The following is a 6,000-nucleotide window of genomic DNA, read 5'->3' as shown; positions in this document are numbered from 1 at the left end:
TTCAATTGTTCAATCAAACACATAGTGAAACCTTGGTTAAAATAGTACAGATTCAGTCAGTCATGAGTGAAAAAAACAAGCAAGATTTTGAGGCTCTGAGTCAGTTTCATTACTGCACACACGCGCGCACGCACACACACACACACACACACACACACACACACACACAAACAGCAAATATTAAGAGTGTAAAAAATGAAACTATCTGCTAGGACTATCCTAAGCATATATTAATTAATAAAAATGAGGTAAACCATAGAGCCTATGTTTTTTGAGTCTAGCTTTCTTCACATAATGATTTTTTTCCAAGTCTTTCCATTTTCTTAAGAAAGGGGCTATGTAATTCTTTCTCATAGAAGCATGAAACTCCATTGTGTATATATACCACATTTTCCTGATCCATTCATCTACTGAGGGGCATCTGGACTGGTTCCATATCTTAGATATGGTAATAATGCTGCCAAAAACATACTTGTGCTGGTAGTTTTAGTGTTTTATTTTTTGGAGTCCGGTCGTGGGGCTTGAACTATGGACATGGTGGTTGTCCTTCAGCTCTTCAGCTCAAGTTTAGCGCTCTACCACTTGAGCCACAGTGTCACTTCTGGGTTTTTTCTTTTGCTTATGTGGTACTGAAGAATTGAACCCAGGGACTCTTGCATGCAAACACTACCACTGAGCCATCTTCCCAGCCTGAGAAGATATTTTAACTTATTTTCTACATGTAAATTAATATTAAGCAAAGCTAAATAAATAATTACTTATTTACTCTTCAGAGGATGAGTATATTACTCTTGGATATCTTTGAGGGAAAGACTTTAGACTCATTACAACTGATACCTTGCATTGAAATTACAGGCTAAACTTTCTTCTTCATTAAACAAAAGCTTCAGTTCTTTCATATTAGAATTATAAAATCATAATAGCTGAATGTTGATTTGTTTTCCTTTGCTATTTTCAATCCATTTTTCATCCATTAGCTATCTAGAGATAATTTCCACAAATGCCCATGAATGGGATTGCTGGCTCTAGAGCTATGTACATTTGACCATACAAAATGATGCTAATTGAAATGGACTCCAAGACATGGAAACAACAATTACTTTTTTTTCAGATATCAACCTTGATGTCGGTAAAGAAGTGTAACTAGATCTTATTTTATTTCATTTGTCTTTGATTTATCTCTGGACATCTCTGTCTTGATTCTGGTACCTTCCATCTTGTATATACATTATCTGATTTGGAGAAGGAAAGGGAAATAACATAATGATGAAAGAAGTGACCCATTACAACAATGATATTCACAAGACAATATACCAGCAATGGACTTTACAACTTTGGGGTGGGGGGTATGGTTGAGGGTGGGAAAGGATAAGAGAACAACAATGGAGTGGGTAACAATATTCATCAAGGAATGTACCTTACTCATGTAACTATAACCACTCTGTATAGTACCTTTAAATAAAATAAAATTTTAAAAAGTGAACCTATCCTAGAAAAAAATATCCCTTTCAAAATAACCCATCTGTAATAGTACTTGTGAGGGATTCTAGAGTCAAACTGTTATACCTGGAAAGGGATATATTGGGAAGCCATCTCAAACAGCAATCAAAAGGCTGTGAGCTTGTGCTCTGGAAAGGTCAAACAGTTAAGGGAAGACAGGGGTATGGGTTATTACCTCAAAAGTATTTAAGTTAGAGCTGTTGGAAAGTAAAAGTTTAAGACTTTGGAAACAAGATGGATGTCTGTGCTATGGTTGTAATGATTATTGCTCCCTTCTGCTCCTTAAAAATAAGGGATTCAATTATCACTATGTATACAAACAATACCTCAGTTAATGGTTGTAACCACAAACTAGATTGATGCCTCAGTTTGTGGACATACCTGTAGCCTCTCATTACCCCACCCCTGTAGTAGAATGAATATAAAGCATTTTAAACAGGATTTGGCGATCCAGAAGCTGGCAATGAGGCTTTGGGTCCTCTGGTGTCTTCTTTCCTATAACTTCCTGTGATTTCTCAGTTCTTTGGCCAGGTATCCCATCATCTTTGCTGTTTCATGGTTGTGGTTAGTGACAGTACTGATATTCGGAACACCTCAAAACAAACTATGGAAAACACTTCCTCAGAGAAGATTCACAAATGTATAGGAGCACCTGGAAAGAAACCAAATATCAGCAGTCATTCTGTGATCCTCTAACAAGAAAGTATAGTTCAAGTGTATCTTTACTTCGGATATATATAAGAGATGGACAATTGTCCCTTTTGTACATTTGGTATTTGGTATTGCATAAATTTTCAGAAACACATATACATTGTGAAATAATGTTATTTATTTCATAGGTCACAAACCACGTCACTGGAGTGATGACCCAAATGTCTTTTTTTTTTGTTTGTTATTTTTTTTTAATTTAATTTAATTTTATTTTATTTGAGAACATACTGTACAGAGGGGCTACAATTACATGGGCAGGATATTGCATACATTTCTTACCAAGCATTGCAGCCTCCTCCTTTGTTTACCCTTCACCTCCCTTCCCAGCCTCCCCCCTCCCCCCACCCAATTATACCCCCCTCCCCCCCCCACACCGACATTGTAAAGTTGGTTTTGACATGACATTTTGTACTTCTCATTGTTGCAACAGGTCCACCTGAATCCTTAAACAACTTGTTTGTCCCCATCTACTCCACATATTATACTGACATCAAATATAGTGAAAGCGGGGGTTACACTGTGGGGGAGGGACATACAAAGCAACAAAGAAATAATCTTATAAATGCGTTAGAAACACATGCATGAAAGAAACGAAAACATTAAAATACATATTTAAGGGTTCATTTTCCTAACATCACATTATCTGACGTTTTCCGCTTGACTCAAATGTCTTATCTCAGTTGCCTGATTCAGACTTAGATGAGTGTGAATTGCATAATTGTGAACATTTTTCCATGAAACTTAACAACACAGAATGAAGTTTGAAGGTCAGGTCACTCCATACCTCTAAAGATTTTAGATATATTACAGTAATACACACCTAAACTGCTCAGCACTCACAGCACATTGGTGTGTTATAATTGTCTTCAGATCAGAAATATTCTAGAGTTTAAAGTAGAATGATGGGCTGTACATTTTCAATGCAAGAGTGATGATCACCACCTGCAATTATTCTCAGTGGAAAATCTTTCCTATACATTTTATTGACTTAGCTTCTACTCTGTGCTTTACCATTATCAGGGAGGGTCACACTGTATAGACCTACAATACTGCAGCAACCTTAGCTGTCTTTGAATTTTACCTCTAATCTTAATACCAAGGTCAACTCCGCAACACTAATAAAATAATTAGTGGACACCTGAACTTTCCAAGCTTGGTTAAAAATTCAGCTATCATTGCTCTTGCCAGTGTTAAAGATCTCACTCTATTAGATTTATTGTATTTCTTCTTGTATTTTCAACACTGCCTTAGATGTTGGTTTTTGATATAGAGCTTTTAGTTTGCATTTGATTTATGGAAGTGTTAGTAATGCCAGTTGAACTGCATATATTACAATGTAAGTAATTTGATGTTTTGATATATGAATTTAATTTTGGCAATTGAGGAAGTCAATGCACATCTCTCAGAAAAGTTTCTTAAAATGTACTGGTATTGCTTTATTGTGAACTTCCTAAAAGCAAGTCATAGGAGCACATGTCCTAATCCCATCACTTCTGTCACTGAGACAATGCTTGAAATGTCCAGACGACTTGGCACTTCATAGTGAGAAAGTTTCTACAATGAAGGGTGAGAGAATAGAAAAAAGAGCAAATGAATCTTCCAACTGTTTTATTACATGTTCTTTACACTTAGCATTAAGACACCATAATAGTATATTTTTTTGGGTCCGGTTGTGGGGCCTGAACTCTGGGCCTGGGCACTGTCCCTCAGCTCTTCAGCTCAAGGCTAGCGCTCTACCATTGAGCCACAGCACCCCTTCCGGCTTTTTTCTTTTTGCTTATGTGGTGCTGAAGAATCGAACCCAGGGCCTCATGCATGCAAGGCAAGCACTCTACCACTGAGCCACCTTCCCAGCCCCCATAATAGTATTTTTATAACTTCTTACCTTCTTTTGTCCTGTTCTGAGATGTTTTATTTATGGATCTCTAAGAAATCATATAAGAATCATAAAATAAATCCATAAATCATATAAGAAATCTTAAAAATAGTTTGTTAGGGATATATAACCTAAAAGGAATAATTTCAGGAAAGTATTAAGCACATAAAATGTAATGCACACCTACAATTGTCTCTTTATTTAAAACTTCAGCAGTTGTAGTTTATTTATTCTAATAACAAAGATTATAAACTAAGTTACAATAGTATTCCAAATGGAACACAGAACTAGAAAAATGAAGGGTAGCACTAAAGAATGCTACTGCTACTACTAATAGAGTAAGAATAAAATTTAGGCAAAACTCCTTCAGAATAAAAGCCACAGGACAGCCCCAACATTACTTTAATTGTTTCATATGAAGACAAGACCTTTTTAGTAAAGATAAGTTTTCACAGATATTAACCTCAGTTGGGTATATATTAAGGCTTCAGGAAGGATGCTCTGACAATGTTGATAGAAACTGACTTCTTTGGGACCTACTACACAATGTGCAGACACCATTCCAAGCACTGCACCTGCATTAGGGTAATTTTAGTGCTCAAGATAGTTCTTCCAGTTAGGAAATGAATTAAGTATTTTATTAAAAACAGAAGTAGGCAACAAGACCAAACAAATTTCCCAAGTACCCAATACGGATCAGCTGTAGAACCATAATTCAAATCCAGGTTTCCACCAGGCATATCTGAGGATATTCTGTAAGTTTCACCCTCATTACCTTTCAAGATGTATGGAGCAGATGAACCTACTTTATCTTCCTAATTATGGTTATAATGGCAATAACATTGTTACAGAATATACATATTTTTAAATTAAAAGGGTGTGGGTAATGATATTGTAGGTGATCTTTATACCAAATAAAGACTGAACCAAAAAGAAAAGTAAGGACCTGGGAAGGTGGCTCAGTGATAGAGCGCTTGCTTTGAATGCATGAAGTCCTGGGATCAATTCCTCAGCACCACATAAGCAAAAAGAAAAAAGTTGAAAGTGTGCTGTGGCTCAAGTGGTAGAGCACTATCCTTGAGCTGAAGAGCTGAGGGACAGCACCCATGCCCAGAGTGCAGGCCCCACAACCGGAACCCCCCCAAAAAATAAAAATAAAAGAACCTAGGCTGCAAATTTTAGTCATTGTACTAGCACTCATATACCATATGTGTGTGTGTGTGTGTGTGTGTGTGTGTGTGTGTGTATACACATATATATATATTCTTCCTAAAATATACAGTGAGTTAATTTGTCGAAACCTGGTCATAGAATAAATATGAGGTGTGAAAAAGTTTGTAAGTCTGAAATGACTCCAAGGTATTTTGAGAAGACAGCTGGAAGAGTTATCACTTAATCAAATAGTAATGAGGTATTGGTTTGTAGATAGAGATCAAAGCTCACTTGGGACATTTTGTGTTTGTTAAAATCAGTAGTTACGAGTTGTCAGTAGACAGGATGCTATTAAGGACTTGAATTAATGTAAACAGAGATGGAGAAAAATACAGAAATAATTACTGTACTCAGTGGTAAAAAACATGAGAAGGAATATTACAGAGCTAAGCCCCGGGATACACAAATATGTAAATCATGACAAATGAAGAAAAACAATAATAAGTATGTAATGCAGACTTATATGGGTAGGTATTTTTAATGTTTAAGGGCTATGAAGTGATTGTGTGATGACCTAAAATTTAAGAAATTCTTAAGTTCAACTATCCTTTGGGCCAACCATAGCTGATAGTTTAAGTAAAACGGGGCCACAATAGTGTGTCTTGATTTACCAAAGTGAAAATAGGCCAATATTTGGAAAGCCACTTTTTGGACCTGTGGTTGGAGTGGCAATTACTGCAGTTTGTTCAACTGTCAGTAGA

General features: G+C 36.3%; 1 long non-coding RNA gene across 1 annotated transcript in view; it reads right to left on the bottom strand.

Moving 5' to 3' along the window:
* Positions 1 to 1,168: 1,168 nt before the first annotated feature.
* The window catches only part of LOC138839104 (uncharacterized), a 42,734-nt gene continuing 37,902 nt past the window's right edge, over positions 1,169 to 6,000 (bottom strand). The window contains exons 2-3 of the long non-coding RNA XR_011375844.1: positions 1,882 to 2,152; positions 1,169 to 1,232 (exon numbers count right to left, since the gene is read on the bottom strand). This is a non-coding gene — a long non-coding RNA (uncharacterized lncRNA). The remainder of the gene's footprint in view (positions 1,233 to 1,881; positions 2,153 to 6,000) is intronic.

The sequence above is a fragment of the Dipodomys merriami genome, unplaced genomic scaffold (assembly GCF_024711535.1).
Source record: "Dipodomys merriami isolate MVZ:Mamm:240054 unplaced genomic scaffold, mDipMer1.0.p SCAF_293, whole genome shotgun sequence".
NCBI classification, from domain to species: Eukaryota; Metazoa; Chordata; class Mammalia; order Rodentia; family Heteromyidae; genus Dipodomys; species Dipodomys merriami.
This window is presented reverse-complemented; position numbering and strand designations above follow the sequence as displayed.